The 21,304-nt window shown below is 39.5% G+C and overlaps 1 long non-coding RNA gene across 2 annotated transcripts in view; it reads right to left on the minus strand.

Annotated features, from left to right (window-relative positions):
• LOC119253385 (uncharacterized) overlaps positions 1-16,026 on the minus strand; it is a 34,258-nt gene extending 18,232 nt beyond the window's left edge. For both annotated transcript variants that reach the window (XR_005127063.2, XR_005127062.2), the window contains exons 1-2: positions 15,580-16,026; positions 873-972 (exon numbers count right to left, since the gene is read on the minus strand). This is a non-coding gene — a long non-coding RNA (uncharacterized LOC119253385). The remainder of the gene's footprint in view (positions 1-872; positions 973-15,579) is intronic.
• Positions 16,027-21,304: the final 5,278 nt, after the last annotated feature.

Consider the following 21,304-nt stretch of genomic DNA (forward strand, 5'->3'; position numbering starts at 1 on the left):
ATTATTTGTGGACAAGTTCAAGTAGGAAAGTTGGGGAAATACCAAAGTCAGTGGATTTTCTCTCCTATACCAGATCCACTGGGGCCAACCAGGAGGTTGCAGTTCAAGATTAGAAAAGGTTCAGTTACACAGAATGTCCCTGAAAGGCTGGCCCAGATCAACCTCATATAAGGACATGAATCATCTCCAGGTGTGTGACCCTGTGCAGTGTGGCACACCAAAACACTGATGATCCTCCTAGGTCAGTCCCTGAGGATGGAGGCAGTAGGGAAATGCTCATTTTGTAAGCTTTGTTGCAGGCCCTGGAATCTTAACTCTAAAGTCAGTGACCTCTGGGTCCAGGTATGTGTAGATGACTGTACTTTTAAAGGGTTCTTTAACCTAGGAATCTTATGAAGATCAAAGAATTTTTTAAAAAGGTTTGAACTTGTTCTTTGTCCTAAAATTGTACAAACACATGGATTTTGGCATCAGGGTGCCTTCTCTCCTTGGGTAGGAACTTCTGGAAACTTCACCAGTCCTGTCCAATGCTCCATTGTATGTGTGTTGTTTGTGTCTCAGGCTTATTTGCCTGATTTTGTGGACTTTGTTTCTTGGTCCTCCCTCAACTGCCAAAGTTCTGGGTCCTTGCTCACTAATGGTGGGCACTGGAGCAGAATGATTTGTCTCTCTAAATACCTAACCTGAGCCCTCATGGTGTGAGTTTGCTCTGGCATCTGTATTCTTTCCAATACTGTGGCCACAGGCCATTTTTAATGCCCCTTAGGAGCTAGTTGGAGTCAGATTTCTGGATTGGGCAGCCCTGACATCCTTTCTTTATTGTGTTGGGAAACATTCCCCAGGCAGCAGGAGTTTGGGGAATTACCACTTACAATTCAGTGGCCAATGACAGATGACTTCCAGGACCTGACACTCCTAGGATGGACAAGAGTCTTTGGTGTCCAAGCGTCCTTGATGTCCTGCTTCAATTACCTACGAATTTAGAAAAGATCATCATCATCTGAGAGCACAGAATTGGTGATTCCTGTTCAGCCCTGTAGCAGACACTCCATAAACATCTATCAAGTTCATCAACTGGTTTGTCTTGTCCTCATACAAACATGAGCTTTGGAATGATGGGGGGTGGTGTGTATGTGTGTGTGTGTGTGTGTGTGTGTTTAGCTAATACAGGAAGCTTCTCTGTGTGAATTCTCTGCTATCACCAATCCTTGCATCTATTTTTTTTCTGGTTTAAAATTCACCTCCCTATAGATTTCTTGGATGCATTCTGACACGTTTTAATGACTTTTGTATTTTTTTAATTAAAAAAATTTAGTTAAATGTTTTTTTGATATTTTTAATTTCCTATGTATTGAATAGTATGATGTTTATCACTTAATAAGGTTGCGATGAGTGCATGTGACTTAGTGATAAACCCAATAAACGCTATTGATGACACTAGTGAGCCATCAAACTAACAAGTAATTTTGTGAAGTAAAGCCAGTTATCCTATAAATGACAGTGAAAGCGGAAGACTAGCTCTATCAATTCTCCTTAATTGCAGAAACATAGGAAGTGGCATATTAATGTAACAATTCCTAGAAATGATATTGGTAGAGATAACTCAGTAATTTTGTAGAGAAATACCCTGTATCTGCTAAATCCTTTCTTTGGAATTCCCCCTTGTTCTCTAATAGGCAATATGTATTTCTTTTAATCTTTCAATTACCTGAAAGGAAGTATCACAACCAGGGTATGAAGGCATTTGCTAACAATTGCTTGAGAATAAATATGAGGTGAGAAAATGTGCTGCAAAATTCACCACCACGCAGGGCTAGAGTCTGTGAACCTTCGGGAGAAGTAGTATTCTGAGGAAAGGCACAACCTGTGTTTTCCTGACACCTGGAGAACCAGCACCCAAAAAGGGCGCTCAGATGTTTATGGAGTAAGTAGATGGATATTTTAATTAGCTTGGATACCATCTTTCTGGTGCCTTTGAATATGATATGGAATGTGATCTCACTTAGGACAGAAGAGAATGATAAAGCCACAGTAAGTTTTGTGCTGCTATTTTTAAAATATCATAATTTAGCTCTGTATGTGGCACAATTAAAAATTTTAAAATTTGTACTGTTAGTAGAAACCACATATCGCTGCTTTGAACCCAATTAATTCTAATAGTAATCCTGTGAGTAGATATTCCCATTTTATAAGTGGAGAAGCTGAGGCACAGTGAAGCTGTGATTTTTCCAGGGCTAAGTGGCACAGATGAAATTTGCATCCAGGCAATCTTGCTCAGGAATCCTTGCTATTGGCCATGCTAATAGCTGGTAAGAATCTTTTTATACCAACGAATGAAGATAGGGATTGGTTTCATACTTGGGCATAAAATAAATGACTATTTGTCTCTTTAGGTATATCAATAATACAACAGAGATAAATTGGAAAGGACCAGGGATACCCAAAGTACTTGTTAAAAGTGATTTTTAAAAATCCGGAAAACATCAAAAACAGAAAGGAACAATGGTTGTTTATAATCTTCCAACCCTTAATGTAGGAATTTGCACATATTTTTAGGTTGAAGATAAAATATGCTAGCAAATGGACAAAGAAGAATTGAGCATCCAGGAAAGGCTTAAATTGGTGATCCTCTTAGGAGATAATAACCTAGACACATTGTTCATTATAGGTGAGGTAAAATTGCAGAATACGATCTTTGAATTAACCAGGAAGTTAATACATCTTTTAGAACTGATAAATTTCTGAACACAGTAATCAGCAATAAGGGACAAAGAGACCATTAGAGCTGCCACTTTAGAATTTCATTAAGCCCCTTCCTGGAGGCAGTCTGTAGCCAATGAGTGACAAGTGGGGATGCAAAGACCTTGCCTCAGTAACTTCTCTTGGGCCAACACTGTAGGGTCATCCCAGCTTAACAGTGTCATTGCGGGTCAGTGAAGTGTTTCGTTATAACTTCCTTAGAAAATACAAGAAAAAGATAGTTTTGATAAACATGAAGTTTTTTTGCAATACTTTTTAGTACGTTTTACAAGAAAGCTACAAGGAATGAATATTTATAAAAGTTTAATAAAAATCTGGGAGGATTCAACCTGGAAAATTATGCATAGATAAGCTTTAGTACATCCTATTATTTAATGGGGGAAATTGCAAGTATTCTACATATTATTTTTGATCTTTTAAATCTCTAAGTTGTTTCTGATAATACCTTTGATTTCAGTTTAATAACCAAAGACCTTTTCAAAATAATGCTGCCAAATCTCAGGTGTATATGCTAAAGGAGATGGCAAGCTTGAAAAACAAAAATTATCCTCTCAGTGGAACTAAGGCCAATTTAGAATGAAGCAGGGCCTGTTGGAATTAAACATGTAGCTGTGACAAAGAATGCAAGTTGTCGGTTTGATGAGTCAATGGTGTAGTGTGTTTCTGTTCTTGGGGTATAGGTGCAAGGTAGTGCCTGCAGCTTCCTGTTCTGCCCACAGATTTTCCTGAAATTCAGAAACTGGTTGCCTTGGGGTATGTTCCCATCCCGAGAGTGTGCTGTTGAAGCAACTGGAATACTCTCCCGAAGAACATATTTTCTTCCTGGAGTTCCTTACTGGTCACTGATTTCATTGACACATGAGAAACACAATGGCAGCTCTGGGTGTGGTAGATAGTGCAGTGTGCCCAGTTCCTAAGCACTCCTGCTTCATTCTAACATGTTCATTCCCCTTGCTGCTGGGAGTGATGGCTAACAGCTTTGGGCTGAAATTGCCATCAAGTGAAGAGGGCCATTTACCCCTTCCTGGAGGCAGTCTACACCCAATGACAAGTGGAGAGGCAAAGACCTTGCCTCAGAGCTTCTCTTGGGACATCACTCCAGGGTCATCCGAGCTTAACAGTGTCATTGTGGGTCAGTGAAGTGTTTTGTTATAACTGAATGCTGTCTAGCTTCTCCTGCCCAACCACTTCTTTCATGCTTCCCCAACTGTGGTTTCTAAAAGTTCCCAATAAACTTCCTATAATTCAGTCTGCTTTAGGGGGACTTGATCTGTAACTGCTGGCAATATATTCTGGATGCTGCAGGATAGAGATCCACTTTGGAGCAAAATTTGTACCAACTTTCATAAATTCTTTGGACAAGGTGACATTTTTCTTATTTGTTTAACTCATTCCCTAATCCCTTCCTCTCTCAACTCCTCTATCCTTGATTAATTCCTAATTCACATATAGGGTTAAAAAACCAGTTTTTATTTTCTAATGGAAGATATTTAAAATATCATTTTTTGATGGAAGACATAATTTGTTTAATGTAAAAAATACAAATATTAGAGAAATCTGTATCCATGAATGAGTTGCCACTAGGTATGACTAGGTGGCTAGCCATCACTTACCAGAGTACCCAAATCTCTGCACCCTGGTACAACTTTAAGCACTGGATAATTCTTATTTATAGATAACATTTACATCTTGAATAATATATCTGAAGTTAAATGGGAATTGGCCATAGGAATAATAATTCTATTTGGAATTTATTGCAGAAGTACTTTCCATCCATTATACTGATTTATCTCCCAACATCTGGAGCTATCTTGGCCATGTTAGCCCCATTTTATAGATGGAGAATAATTTGCTGATGACTCTGGGGTTTGGGGAAATTTCTGTCTGATGAACTCTAATTTTTATGAGCAATCAATGGTCTCAAGCCCATCATTCAAAGAAAATACCCAGAAGAGACTTGACATTTTATAAAACTGCACATTCTGAAGGCCCTGTCACTGAAAGAAGGATGTAAGCTCAGGATCAAAGCATCATCTTCAAAGACGGGTGAGGCACTTGTTAAATAACTCCTGGCAACTGCTTAAGCACTAAGCATTGTAATTGCAGAGAGCAGGAGCAGAACTAAAAATAGAAACGTGGATAGGGACAGGACCAAAGACATCATTGTCACTCAAACTTGAATGTCACTTTTTGACAGCATTTGAGCAATTGATTCTTGGTTTTCCATGCTAGGAATTCAGCAGTCACGCTCTGCTGTGACAGCCCTAGGAGATGGGAAGGGGCAGGACCCTGTAGGAGCCCTGACTGGGAGGAGTATAAAGAGTGGAGGGTAAGAATTATTATCAGCCTTTGCTGCCTCTTTTCTAGTCAGGGTTCCTTTGAAGGCAAAAATCAGAAAGCCCCTCAAGCTAGCTCCAATCTATTGAAATGTTAAAGGGGAATTTTGGGGGCAGGAAGTATTAACTAGAATCTGCATAGTGAAATATTTACCTCAGAACCAGAAAGTCACCAATGAGCTAAGACATTCTCTCCATTTCCAGGGGCTGTATGATCTCTATCTCTGGACATCTCCTCCACTGTCCTTTCTCCTAAGCCAACTTCCTCTGCATGCTTGTCCTGCTTACTTCATTCAATGCAGAGGCCATCCAGCTCTACACCATGATCCCAAGCTCTAGTAGTCACCACCCATTAGCCACAGTCTCTAAGGCTCTTCAGGCAAATTCTCACATGGGAGAGACTTACCAAGCCATATATGTTTTTCTGATAATGGAGCGGCTGCTTTGGGTGGGGTGAGAGTCATAGCATTAGAGGGATGAAGAATAAATTCTCTAGAAGGGGCTATGGGTGGGGTAGATGACAAGCCCTGTTTATTGTATCATTGGTTATCCATTTCCATCGTGTTCTGCATCTTACTCCATGATGTAGTCTAGGATAGATAAAAGGTTGGGTAATCATAACAGTGAATCACTGGGTAGAGTGTGGTATCAGCTGTAAATGGGTTTAGAATCCGTTTGATGCGATACAACACAACCCCAAGCAAAGAAAGCAAGTCTTTCCAGGCAGTGCCTATGGACATTAGATGACTGGCACAGACATTGGGTATTTTAAAGATTTAGAGGAAAGAGAGATGATTGGGGGTAAGAAGTTCAAGAAGGATTTCCCAAGAGAAGTGGGGATGAAAGTGAATCTTGAGGGAGGGAAGGATTTGGAGAGAAAGCAGAGAGGAGAGACATTCTGGATGGGGTGAATGAGCAGAGAGTGGAAATTTGTGACTCATGCTACAATGAACAGGCCAACATATCTTGAGTATAAGGCATGTGTTGAAAAGTACTAAAAAGTAAGTTAGGAAGAATAGGTAAAAACAAATTTGCATAACAAGATTTTGACTCTCAAAATAGAGAACCTGTATTTTCTTCTGAACCTTATATTAAGGATACTTGGGCAGGCATGTTCTGGACAATGCTTTAGGACAACCAACTACAGTGGAGGAGGCGAGAGAGGACAGAGGGGCATGCCATGTCACCAGTACCATGGGACAGTAGGCCCGAGGATGAAGAGATGGAGCCAAAGATATTAGAAAAATAATGGAATCTCTGTTATGTTTAAGACTCACTGCCTTATTGTTGTGCACTTACATGAAAAGACACAAGTCCAGGGAAGCAACTGACTGTAGTTATTGCCTTCAGCAACCTGCAACCCAGATGTCTCCGACAGCTGCAGACCGTGAGTAGAAATGCCAGCACATTAAAGTTAGTACTCAGGTTTTTAAGATCTCCTCTGGTCCCCCATGTGCATAGAGGAAGTCCTTTCTCTACAGAATTCCTCCTTTGACCAGCCAGAGAGCTTGACTGAAAACTCTAGTTAAACTAGGCAGAAAAGGAATTTATTAGTGGTGTATCTTACTGCTTATAAATGGGTGAGAAGGGTGGGAAAACTAGCTGGGAAAATAATTCAGCCAAGATCATGTAGTGAAGTGGGATGTTGCCACTGACAGTAAGTGCACCGTCCTTTCTGATGAAACTTTGACTCCACTGCCACAGCCACAAATAAATTCCTACCAGAGCCCTGTCCCTGTCAGGTATCTGATAGTCTGAGCCTAGGTCATGCCCCTAAGCCCTGGGTTACAATGAGTTATAGGAAGAGAGCCAGTCCTTCAACTTTTATAAAAGGACATGGTGCTTCCTCTCCCCTTGCACCCGTGACTAGGTGATACTTGCTTTTTAATCTGTAGGAATCCAAGCTTTTATTTAATGCCTGTTTTGTTTTCAATTCTGTATAAAGATTTAAAATAAATTGAAATAAGAATATGTTATTGGAATAGCAGGGTTTCAAATACATAAAAAGTAAGAAACTTAGGAGATCCTGAAAAAAACTGGTTGTAAATGGCCTTTATATTGATCAGATGAAAATCTGACATTTGTTTCTTTGTCAAATCATATAGTTAGGCAATAGGAAACGCTGCCTCTCCAAGATGGTGATTTGCAGATCTCAGAGTTGCATTCAGTAACATTCTTGGTCAAGATCAAAATGAGGAATCTTTTTTTCTATTCAGAAAAACAGAGTCATTCTGCCTGGGTCATGACCGACCACTGTTTTCCATAGTGGTGAGCACTACTTATTGATTGAGGTTGACAATTTTCTAAAGATTGTGGTTGATGAGTTCTATTTATGGTGGCAATTTAGAAAGGTAAAGTTAGGTAATATTAGGGGAAAAAATGCTTGATGTTGAAAAATAGAAATGGATTACTGAAGGAACTATTTTGTCGGGGAAAAATATGATGAAATCCTGGCCCTGCCATTGCCTGTCTTCCCATACAATAATCACAAATTCCCTTTGTCTGGTTCTTACTGTTACCACATCCTCACTCTTTTGAAGGTTCACACCCTAGTCCAGTTGGCCATTGGCCCCAGCTTCTTTGCCCCCTGGGTACTGACCAGGCTTCTCAGAACATTATGTTCGTCCTCCCTTCTGATCAAGATTTGTGTCTGGGCATAACAGATAAACCCTCCCATGCCTTGTCTATTGTCAATAGCCCTACATCACATGTGGCTTTTCAAAAATTGTTTCAAAACATCCATACAAAATTTGCCATTTTAACAATTTTAAGTGCATAATTTAGTGGCATTAAATATATTCACATTGTTGTACAATCATACCACTACCCATTTCTATAACTTGTTTTATCATCCCAAGCAGAAATTCTGTACCCATCAAACTCTTCACTCTCCCCCACCCCCGGGGTAATATCTATTATCATACTGTCTCTATGAATTTGCCTACATTAGGCATCTCATCTAGGTAGAATTATACATCATTTGTTCTTTCATGTCTAGTTCATTTCACATAGCATAATGCTTTTAAGGTTCATCCATATTGGAACATATCTCAGAATTTCACCTCTTGATGTGACTGAATAATAGTCCCCTGTGCGCATAGATCACACTTTGCTTATCCATTCATCTGTGGGTGGACATTTGTGTTGTTTCTGCTTTTGCCATTAGCAAATAACGCTGCTGTGAGCATTACTGTGCAAGTATGTGTTTGCCCAGAAATAGAGTTGCTGGATCACCTGACAGTACTTTGCTTGACTTTGATCAACAAACATGTTAACTTGTGCTAACCATCACATGATTTTAACATACCTGTACTTTTTTGTTCTCTCTTCTTTTTTGGTGCCTTTCTCAAGGTAGGCTGGCTCCTGCACATTCTCTGGGCAGACCCATCCCGTGTCTTCCCTTAGGCTGAACACAAAATGCTTCTCCCGCCTCCCCCCCACCCCCCACCAGCCAATCATTCTCTTCCATAACTATCAAAACAAGCTCTTCTTCCTAATCATAATAATTCCCAGCATCTGCATCTGGGAGTGAAAAAGTAATTACAAGAACGTGCTTCAAGTCTTTGCTTTTTTCCTTTCAAGAAAGCACACAGCATTACATCCTAAAGACCTCTTTCCCTGTCACCCAGTTTCCTCCACAAGAATGACAACGACTCTCAAAGATTCCCTCTTTCTTTTTCAAATTCCAACCCCTTTGTAGGGTAAGTGATTATCAGCTTTTCTGCCCTCCCGCCATTAGCATTAATGATGGATCCCTGCGCTCCTGAATGCATGCCTGATGGTGGGCACCTGGAGTGGGGTGTGAACATTTGTAGGTGGGTACACCTGGGCTGAGACTGGCTTATAAAGGTGGTGTCATGGTGATGCCAGCAGAACAAAAAGCAGCAGAAGGGAGTAGAACCAGCAGAGCAGAGACCACAAGAGAACACCAGAAAGCCCAGAAAGAGTGAGGATACACCGGAGGCCTGCCAGCCTCCTGGCCCCTCAGTACCCCTGCCTGCCATGTACCTGGTAAAAGGTCAATAAAAGCCTGAAAAGGCCACCAAGGGCTCCAGGACTCTCCTTACCCATCTGCGCATGTCATAGAGATCCTGCACTGTGTTTTCCTACCTCTACACCCTTAAACTCAACACTCAGGCTCTCTTGCCCATCACCTAAACCCAGACCAACTGACTCTCTTAGGTTTGTAAAGCTTTTGCTCTTGGTCCCCTTACCTCGATGCTGCACAATAGACAGCACATGGCTGCTGACCCAAAAGGCAGAGTCACTCTCTAGAAAAGTCAGAGGCAGGGGCAAAACTTGTGATTACTTATACATTAATTATTTTCCCCCTCTTCCATACTCACCTTGGAAACGATTCTCATTTTCCCACATTATAAGAATTTCTTTTTTAAAAAATTATTATTTTATTGTGGTAACATTAGTTTATATAAGAATATCTTCCCAGAGAAAACCTTAAGCTATCTGAGAGTAGATTTTGGGTCTCTTCTTTACTGAAACAACCTCATTATTAGTAGCACAAATTCCGTGTCTCTGGCCATACCACCCTGAATGCACCCAGTCACATCTGATCTCAGAAGTAACGCAAATTCCTTATCTTAGCATTTCAAATTCCCAGGGAGTGGATCTCAATCTGCCTTCCCAGTGTGCTCCCCACCACTAGCCTCTGTGCCCCCAGGTCTCAAAGAATAAGACCATTAACTTTCCTCCAAACTGTCCCTGCATAGGTTTTCCTATTTCCATTTTTTCCCCCTTCTTTCAATTACCCCCTTTATCTTTTTCTCACACCTGTCCAATTTCTACCCATCTCTCAAGCTCAGAGTCTAATGCTGCTGTCCATATATTTTATTTCCATAAAAACAGTTGTTAGGAGGACTAAATAAAACAATGTGTGCAAAGAGCTTTTAGCACACCCCTGGTATGTAAACCCTAGATAAATCATATGTAACAGATCCCTTGCCCTGTATGGTTATTATTTTTGTAAATGTATTTATAATTCATAAACTTTTTAGTCTTGCTAATTTTTTGAATGTCCTATACTGAATACCAGTTTGGATTCTTTTGGCAATATAAAACCCAACTCAACTAGCTTTAAAAAAAAGGTGGAATTATTGGATCACATAATTTTTCCATGCAAAGTTTAGAGATTGAGCTGGTTTTTCACTATTTCTAAACTCAGGTCTGAGTATTTTAATTCTCAGGCTCTTGAGGCTGGTTGTACTAGGTTTAACTTCCCAGGCTCTTGGGAGGGGGGAGGGCTTGCTCTCCAGCCAGCTCAAACAAACCCCCTTGAGTTTCACTGATTCTGACTGTGTCACATCCCCATTCCTGAATTAATAATAACTCTAGACAAAGCACTCAGATGCTTTGATTGGCAATGCTTGGGTCATGTTACTCAGTAAACTCCAGCAAAACCACACTGACTGGGAAGGTGGGTAGGGGTTGACCCACAAGTAAAAATTGGAGATAGGGAAAGTAGAGTAAATGGCAACCTAGCACCTTACATAGAGTAGGTGCTCAGTAAATTTTTTTGTCAGTGGAATTGAATTTGTATTCTCTTTACTGGTCAAAGAAGGTTCAAGATTAACTTTATCTAATGGCTGCTTAAAGGAAGGAAGACACTAACATTTCTTAGCTTCTATATTTTAGCTATTGGACTAGAAATCGATATAGATTGGCATTTGATTTAATTCAACAAATCTGTGATAGAGTTGTTGTTGTGCTGTTTTACAGACGAGTTTATAGACTAAAGAGGTAAAGTAATCTGTCAGGGGTTGTGCAGAGCTGGAAGCCCGGCCCACATCTGCCCAACCCAGGCGTGCGCCCTTGTCCAGTAGTTCAAGGCTCCTGGATGGCTACTTATCAGTCTTCAAAGATCACTGGGGATGGAAATTCTATAATCTTTCCCTGCAGACTGTTCCAGGCTGCATTAATCTGAAGGTTAAGAAAGCCCTTGATCTTTCTATTGTTTTAAGTGAATGGCATGTTACCCTTTCTGTCTTCTATAGAAAGTGGAAAATCACTGAACATTCCCTTTAAGAAAACCTTCATGCATGTGATGGTAGTAATTAAGTAGCCACTTAATCTTTTCTTTTTATGTTAGAAGTTAAGTCCTTTTAACCTTTCCTTGGAGACTCCCTTTTCAGATCCCTTGACATAGGATACATTTTGCTTAAATTACTCAGGACTTTTTTTTTTAAATTTTTTTAAAGATTTATTTATTTATTTATTTATACAAGCACTGGGTACAGTCAGAAACGCGGGAGGGTGAGAGAATTCACCAGAGCCAGAGCGGGGAGCAGAGCCGGCAGAAGGACTGAAGTTCACTGCTGAGGGGAGCAGTGGGCGGCAGGAGAGGTCTGCGCGCCATGTGGGACCCTCCTCTGGTGGCCGGGGAGCAGCTGGGGATCTAACCGACTCTGCGGGGAGGCTGGGGGCAGCTTCGCGACCCAGCGCTCAACCACTGTGCTACCAGGGAGGCCCAAATTACTCAGGACTTTAATTTTCAGCTAGAACAAGACTTGAGGCAGCTCTCAGTCCCAGTTTTTCCCGCCTCCAGAAGAAAAAGTGACTGGGCTGTGTTGACACTCTGCTTATCCTCAGGGAGACTCTGGGTTGCTTCTCAATGCTTTCTCTACTATGTGACCTCTTGGCTGGCCCCCTTGCATACATTGCCCCCTCCTCACACAACAACAACAACACAAACCCCACAACACCACACATAAACAAGAACACACACAAATACATATAAACAATGACCTTCCAACAGCTACACACAATGACAATGACAACAACAAACCACATACACACCCTGACACATATCCCAGGCCTGCGCTGAGGCCAACATTTTAATTCTCTGAGGCAGTCACTGAGTCTGCTGACACAAGTTCCTTCCTGGGCTTTCTCCTCTCTACTACAGCAGACTCACATCATTCTTGCCCTGAATCCATGGCCATCCCATTGCTTTATTTCTTTGCTCCCGCAGTAGACAAGCAAGGGAATGTAACTTGCTGTCTTTTGAATTTCAGAAAACAAAAAAAGTAATGAGAGTTGATTTCTTGGCAACTTTGTCACCCCATGCTCTGGACTGTGAAGTGATACAGTTTCTGCTTTAATTGGTTAGTGACCCATAGGTCCTGATGGAGGCTCTTCTGATTTCTTCGAACATATTAAAAAAAAATCTAGAAGAGGAAAAAAAAAAAAGAGAAAACTTTGGATAGTGGGTAAAGGGTGCTTTTGTTTATATGTTTTTCTATAGTTGACAAAATTTCTGCAATAAATATGAATTTACTTGGAAATCAGGAAAATATCAATAAGTATTACAATAAATATTATAGTAAATATTACAATTAGGTACTAAGAAAGGAAAAGATACATAGCAGTGATATTTAGATGAATTAGAATTCATCATAAAGCAATCCTTGGGATAAAAGAAATGTTTTGGCATTTTAGGTTAAGTGGTACAATGCTGGGGCCTCCCTAGTGGCGCAGCAGTTGAGCGCTGGGTTGCGAAGCTGCCCGCAGCCTCTGCGGCGCCTGTTCGATCCCCGGCTGCAACCCGGCCACCAGAGGAGGGTCCCACATGGCGTGCAGACCTCTCCTGCCGCCAACTGCTCCCCTCAGCAGTGTACTTCGGTCCTTCTGCCTGCTCTGCTCCCTGCTCTGGCTCTGGTGAATTCTCTCACCCTCCCACGCTACTGACTGTACCCAGTGCTTGTATGAATAAATAAATAAATAAATCTTAAAAAAAAAAAGTTAAAAAAAAAAAGTGGTACAATGCTGAATGACAATGTTATAGTGGTAAAAGTCACGCGATAAAACACAGCATAAAATGTAAAAAACAAAATTAATAAAATATAAGGAGATATCTACAGAAAAGCAGTTGTTCTTAGGAGACCTAAACATCAGACTTCAACAATTGGGAAGAAAAAAAAGGACACTGAAGAAATATAATAATTATTACAACTGAAAAAAATTATTAAAGCAGATTTGTAGGCAAATATTATTATGTTTCTTAGCAACAAAGAATATGCCTTTTTAAAATATTACTTGAAAACTTAAACAAAAAAAAAAATATAGTCACAAAACTTTTGTCCAAAATGCAACAAAACTAGAAAAAGGTCAAAAGTTTAAAGGATAAAAAAAATCTAAACTCTAAAATACTTAATTAAAAAATTTAGAGTGCTTGCAGAAAAGGAGAAATCAAAACCATAATTGCAACCTGTTTACAAAATAATGAAAATCAGAATATTATACATTAGCTTTCATGGAATGTGGCCAGATTGCTACAAAGCAGTCAGTATGTCGAGAACCTCAAATGTTCTCATTACTAAATCAGAAATAATGAAAATAAACTAAGCACATGATTAAAAATTGGAAATACAAGGACAAAACAAATTCAAATAAGCAGAAATTGGTAAAAAAGATAAATACAGAAATATGTAAATTAGGAAATAAAGTATAATTGATGAGTCCAAGTGTTTTAAATTTTTAAGACTAACAAATACATTTTACCATTTGAATCAGGAAAGAGGAAATATGAGCAAATGATTCTTTGAAATGAGAAAAATGATATGAACAAATTGCAGAGATTTAAAAGGGATAAGAAAATATTCTGTTAGTGCACTGGAAAATATTAATGAAGTGGTTGATTTTCTGGAGGAAATTGCTAAAATTGATTAAATAAGTTACACAGATGAAAAGGATTTGACAAAGTCTTCAAAAACTTTTTTCAAAAATTCTTCAGGTCCAGATGTCATACCAAAAAATTCTTTTGAAGTTTCAGAAAACATGATTTCTATGATATATAAACTATTCAGGAGCACAACTAAAGTTTGAAATCTACTCAATTGTGCTTATTCATTCACCAGTTGATGGACATTTAAAAGAGTAGTGCACCTAGAAATTCCACTCCTGAAATCTACCAAGAGAAATGAAAACATATCTCCACTCACAGATTTTAAGGTAAGTACGCATATTAATATTATTGATAATAAATCCAAAAAACTGGAAAGAATCAAAATGCCTATCAACTGTTGAAGATATAAGCAAAAGACAATTATCTCCTCACTAAAAATGTGACCAATAAAAATGAATTCAATATATGTTATCGCATAAACCTCAAAGATATTATGCTAAGTGAAAAAGTAAGAAACAAAATGCTATATATAATTCCATTTCTGTGAATGTCCAGAAAAGATAAGTTTATAGAGACAAAAAGCACATCAGTGGCTACTTGGGGATAAAGGTAAAAAGGAACTGATTAAAAATGGGTTTGAGAGATTTTGGGGAGATAGAGACTGTTCAAAAATTGGAATGTCTTAAAATTGTTTTAAAATGGTGATAATTACACATGTCTAGGAATTTACCAAAAATCTTTGAGCTGTCCACCAACAATGAGATTGTATGGTATGTAAATTATGCCTCATAGCACTATTAAAATAGTAAGTTATAAAGAAATACAAATTAATATCAGTAAGATGTCATTAACAGATGTAAGCTCATATCTAATTGGTAAGATTTCAAAAAGATTTGGTGTGGCAAAGATTTAGTTTGAAGGATACCATCATACATATGAATTGGAATATAAATTGGCATAATGCTTTTGAAAAACAAATTGAAAACAGATACTGAGAATTTTCAAAATGTTAATAGGCTTTGACTCAGTTCCATCTGAGGAATCTATCACTTCAAAACCAAAGATGTAGGCAAAGATTGCTGTAAAAGGGATATACATTACAGAATTCCTTACAATAACTACAAATTAAAACAACCTAAATGTCCAACTTTAGGGAGATGGGCACATAAAATCATAGTATACCATACAACGTAATTCATATGTTTGACAAAAATCATGATTTCAAGACTACTTAAGGATACAGAAAAATACTCAAGAAAAAATGTTAAATAGAAAAGTCTCAACCATATATATATACTAAATCTAAATAAAAAAAGAAGTGCTTATTTATTATTAGTAAGTCCTAAGCCAAATATTAACATTTATTATCTGGATAATATGACTATGGATAGTATAATTTTTCCCCAATACTTTTTATTTATTTTATCTAAATTCTGGACAATGAGTATGCTTTGCTTTATTATTTTATTGGAAATTTTATTGGAAATTTTATTGGAAAACTCTAAATGTCACTGAAAAGAACAAAATGAATAGAATGGAAATTAATTTCATCATCTGAGCCAAATGCAGTTTTTAAATAGACAGTAGAAAGTCCTTCTAAAGATCCTGACTAGTTGAGCTCCCATTAGTTGAGGCATTTAGTTAATGGTGAATCCTACCCTGCCTTGCCTTCTTCCCGTTCCAATAGACCTAGGTCAAAAGAGGTCTGGGTGTGTTCAGGGTGGAATGACCTTGGACTGAACAGGCCTTAGGGGCAACTGAGTCAACTCGGTGTGCATGTGTGTGGCAGCGGTGGGGTTATTTCAGGCAACGGTGGATCTTTAGAATTGAAAAACACTTCCCTACCTTTGAATGGCAGAACCCTTTGAAGACCTAGCTCTTCAGTGGTCAGAAGTCTGGCCTCATGTCTTCAGTAGCACCATCCTGTTGTACATAACCACAGAACCTATGTTTCAGAGCATCATATATTCAAAAAATTAACCCTACCAACCAATGGCATCGTTGGTGGCTCCCAGGCTGGGCATCCAGAAGTACTGGGCTCTGAAACATAAAAATCCTACTTCCAGATTCCTTTCTACTTTGAACATTTAGTCTTTGGTATAAGCAAGCTCAGTGTGAGGTGGGGAGACAGATAGGAATCAGAAGGGGAAATAGCACAGCCACAAGGAAGGGAAATGAAGAGACAGCAACGGAGGGAATTTCACCGGGAAGCTGCGGGGGCTAATGAGTGGGAAGAGTCAAGCCATCCCTCTCTGAAGTCCCACTATTAGCTGCTCCACAAATATTTTCCAAGCTAACTTTTTAAATAATTAAACAAATGAAAAAGAACCTAGATTCGAGTACAAAAGCTTCTGAGGCTTTGGTCTTTATTACTAATAAACTTCCACCAGCCCCCACTGCCCGCCTTGACAAAGTGTGGGAGAAGCCGCTGGTAACGAGATGTTGCCGCCCTGATGAGTGTGCTCATTAGGAGAGCGACTGGGTTTGAAGACCCACCCCAGCCAATCTGATTGTGGATTTTATTGAAATAATTTTATAAACAAGTCTTCAGACAAGGTTTAGTCCTGATGAATCCTCCAAGCTCATTACCACCCTAGGGAAGAAATTTGAAGAGATAAAAATAAAAGTCTAGGATTAAAACAACACTTTCACCTTAGGCAAAACAGTCTTCCTGTGCTTTATATTTCTCCATCTGTAAAACAAGGATAATGATATTTCCCTCCCCAGCTCATCAGAAGAGCTAATGCTAAGTTCTGGAGAGCATTCTTGGCAGTTGGGAAAGAAGGTAACCCATAAAACTGATTATTTTTAATAGCATGAAGAACATAACGGTGATAAATAGATGTCTGATCTCTGCTAAGACAGGGTAAAAACAATGTGAAGGAGAGGCATACATATGGTGTGATAAATCAGCCAAATATCTGGGAAATTCACCTGGTTTGAATTAGAAAGCTATTCTCCCTCCAATAGTTTCTTTGATATCCAGGAGTTTTTAGTCCAATGACACTGTACCATAAAATCGTTAAGTATATTTGTTGCAGCCGCTATTACAGGTTCACAGTGACCTTAGCAAGATGTTTGTGGCAGAAAGCATTCGGGTGGCCATCGTATATTCCCATGTGATGGCACCGAGTTCAAAGCCCCTTGGCTCTGCCACCCCTCACCCAATCAAAGGACTTTCAAATCCCCATGGACCATGAGCTGCATCAGCTCAACAGAAAAGGATGTGCTTGAATTTTAAGATAATTCCATGGAGCCAAACTCAAGAGTCTGCACAGAAGCATCACGTTTAAAAAGTGTGAAAGAGCTGGATAGGGCTCAAGAATGATCGACATATTCCTTTCAGACGCAAGTGACAGCATCTTCTGCTTCTACCCAGTTTCTTATTTTTGCATCAAACATAAATAGTAAGTGAAGAAATGTAATTCAATAGCAGGGTTTCAGGTTCCTGAGATTAGATGAAAGAGATCCTTAGTACTGAGGCACAAAGACTTGAAAAAAAGGCAGAGACTAAAGGCGCGCTATAAAGCAAACTTCAGTCAAAATATTCTGTGCATCTGAGTGCCTTATTTAAACTTCACAGAATCGCCCTGAGCATATATTACACTGGGTTCAGCTACTCCATGTTCTATCAGATATTTCACATAAATAATTAAAATGTCACTGGCTGTCAAGGCCAAGTTCAAACGGATTGAAGGGGAGTGTGGGTCACCTCTTTTCAGGATGGGCAATTTAATGAGAAGGTGACTACTGATGTATTGTGAGACGAGGGTGCTCTTGAGAAGGATTTCAGGACGGTCTCCGTCTCCAAGGCCCTGTGTCCACCCCCACCCTCCTCCAGGTCCATCTTGCTGGCTCAGGGTCTTTCATGTGCTCATTTTGTTCTCCTTTTTCAATTCATTACTGCACATGCACATATTAAGGGGCTCAAACCTGCCTTTTAGAAAGAAGAATGCCTTACTCAACCCTGCACTGTGGCCTGTCCTTGGACACCAGCAGGCCAGGGTGTTTGAGATAACAGCATTGTAGAGTGCAAACGGCCCCCACAGTGGAGCCAGAGGAACCTATGAGATCATTTGGAAAAGCTTGTGAATTCACTGCCATTTGCCTACTTGGCTTTGGATGAAAAGCAAATCTTAAAGCTGCTCAAAATGTGTCTGATTCATCTGTAACTGAGAATGAGACCAATCAGGGATAAGAAGTGAGTAAAATCCTTGTGATCACAGAGCCAAGAGAGCCTATTTTAAAGCACTTAATGTATTTTTTTTCTTAAAGATATATACACCAACTGTAATTAAGCTCTCCCTTTCCTTATGATCTTGGCAAGATGTTAAAAAAGAGATAGAGGGAGGGAGTCGACTTGCCAAGTGGATTTTTCTAAGCGTTCTCAGCCCTAATTAAAAGTCCTTTGTGCAAGGCCAACCAGCAATCAGATTCCTAATTAGAGTTGAGCAAACTGCTTGGTGAACTGTGGGTTTCTCTGAACCCAGGAATCTGGGGAGAAAGTCTGTCCATCTCCATGGGGCCATGGAGCACATTTTTGTGAAGCACATACACACCCGAGTCCTGGAAGGGTGTATGCATAAAGGTGATGTCACACCCCTACTTCTGTTGGCAGTTTCCTTTTTTGCCTTCAGATGGTTTGGTGGAATCTCCTAAGCTGTGTTGTTAGCTCTTTTGTTTGTTTGCTTGTAATATTCCTATGAATGGTGCCTTTTAAAAACCCGGTCTTCACAAAACTAAACTACAACAAACCCTAGAAATCTGACTGCAGAATTGAGGCTACCAGATAGGGATGGAGGGGATGGACAGCAGAAAAGGGAGGGTCTCGATGCTCTAAGGTGGAAGATTACGGGTGCTTTGGTGGTGGGTGTGGTACAGTGATCTATATCTAAGAGCCCACATGGGGTCTTACACACCTAAATCATATACATTGTTGTAAACCAACATTACTTCAATTAGAAAATGATACAATTAAAAATAAAAAGATCTGTCATCAGGATCTAGAATTTAAATATATTGAAAATGGGTATTTAATGGTTTATGTGCATTCTTCTATTAACTGAATTTCCCCTGGAGTCTTGGGAATCATTACAATAGATATGCACATAGGACTAACTGCATGCCCAACACAGCTGTAGGAACCCTATAAATGCTAACTCAAACACCACGAGGACCCCATGAGGCAGGATCTATTTTTTCCCCAGTTCATAGGGAGGTAACTGAGACACAGAGAAAGTAAATGGCCAAGTCACTTTAGCATGGGATGGAACTGGACTTCATCCCAAATGAATCAGGTTCCAGAGTCAGTGCCCTCCCTGCAGCAGCCTAGGCCCACAGTCGGCCTCCTAGTTGACCTCCCATAGAGGACCCAACTGCCTGGCACCCCCACCGCAACACAGCTGGGTGCACAGTGCAATGTCCCCTGCACCCTGGGTTTCTTCCTGATTGCTAGGCGGGGGTTTTCCAAGATCCACATTTTAAAATGAAACCTTCTGAAATGTAGGCCTTGAATAAAGAGATTATGCTGGGATGTAAAAATAAAGAACGTAGTTATTCTTCATTCTGAGAACTGTGGTGAAAGCAACAACAATGCCATTATTGTCTCACCAGTTAGAGACAAAGCACCCAAAGCCACAGCACCCAAGGCGGGGGGGGGGGTGCCACAAAAAGTAATGCACACCCTTGGCTTAGCTCATCTCCTACATAACTCTTGGTTTCTGGATTTCTCCAGATATGTATATATCCTGGAACAGGTAGAAAGGCCTCATAATTACACAATTTCCTTTTCTCCATGCTTTCATTTGGGTCAGATTCTTGAATATAAAAGTGTGAAAGCTCTTTATGGGTTTTCTTCAAATTACTGCCTAATCGTCTTAATAGGACATATATTTTACCTATAGAATTATGTTTTCAATTAAGCAATCAAAATGTAAATACTATAACATCAAACTCTTTAAATACTGTAAGAACAACACTTACCCACACTGCAAAAGAAATACTTTGTGTATCCAGGCGATTGACTGTTTATCAGTAGTCCTTTGGGGGAGGTCCACCATGATGAGGGGGTGATGGACATCAGAGACTAGCAGATCTGGGATGGGAGTGAGGAGACAAAAGAAAATGAACCTAGAGAGAGAGCTGAAGGAAGAATGAGAGGCTTAAGTGAAAAGTTTTTTTCCCCCCAGAATCACAGGAAAAATTTGCAGGTATGAGAAAGAAATGAAACGGACTCTGGGAGAATATGGAAAGATCAGCCTCTTGCTCTCGCGTTTTATTTCCATTCATCACTTCGGGTGAAGCTAACCTGTTTTGAAGCCCCTGAGTCCAGATTCTCCAGGAAGTACTCAGACAGAGCCACAGAAAACTCACAGATCTACTGCTTACTTTGAGTTTTGTCACATTGTGTAGTAATTACTTATTTTTTTTTGCCGACGCCACTCATTTATCTATAAATCAGAGGATAAGAGCTGGATATTTATTCAAAGTTGCATCTTCACTGCTTGTTATGTAGTTGGCCCTCAAACTTGCTTGCAGTTAAATGAATGGGAGTTTACAGTATTGACCACAACAATGCCCTGTATAATGCCTTTTAGGTAGTAGGCACTTTCATTGATTAAATAAAGTGTCCATGGAATAGTGAGTGATGTGGTCAGATTTCTAAGATCTAAGAAAACAACGTACACAGGAAGTCCAAGATCTGAATCACAGACGCTATAAGACCTCCCAGAAGAAAGACTTAGAAAAATAGAGTATTTGAAAATGATTAACAAATTATCTTCTGAAATGTTAAGGAACAAAATAATACCAACATTTTAAGATGCATCCATCTATATTCATCTCCCCAAATTGAAATTTCTCTCCTCTCTAAAAGTCATTGAGATGCCTCAGGGTTTCAACATTTTCTGAACTGGTCCAGATGCCACCACCATACCCGAAAACAGGTAAACAGCTTCCATTCATGTGAGTATTAATATGTATAATTTATATGACCCTCAGGTAATACAGGAAGCTAAGTATACATATGTATTTATATGATCTTATTTATAAAAAAATGTAGTTACCTGATTGAGAAGTACTGTTCATAGCCAAAGATTGCTGAGATTTAAAAATTAGCTTGTACTGGTGTTTATCCTCCTTTTCCTATTAAAACACTCTTCAAAGCTATGATCAGACACCAACCCAATCTGGAAGGTACCTTGTTACTTTTCTCTTCTAATCCAACTTGTCTTAAGTACCAATTATCTCTCAGGTTCTTTGCCAGTTGTTATACATTCCTTTACTCACTGATAATCAGAGTTGACTTTTCCTTGTTAGTACATAAATGGTTTGTCTTGTGTATGTTCACAAAACCCTCCCAGGGCTGTCAAATAGTTTTTTGAAGTAGCATTATGGCCTTGCCCCTCTTTGGGAGGAATACCGAGGTGTGGAGCATGTTGATTTCATTTTCTGGATTTCAGAATGGATATAAATATTCTCTAGGCAAATCCTGTTTGCTAGTATAGTAGGAACAAAAGGAGGGTGACCCAAGTACAAGGACTAAATGTTTGTCATGGGCCAGGAATATTAA

Source organism: Talpa occidentalis, unplaced genomic scaffold (assembly GCF_014898055.3).
Source record: "Talpa occidentalis isolate TD23 unplaced genomic scaffold, MPIMG_talOcc4v2.1 talOcc4.2, whole genome shotgun sequence".
Classification (NCBI taxonomy): Eukaryota; Metazoa; Chordata; class Mammalia; order Eulipotyphla; family Talpidae; genus Talpa; species Talpa occidentalis.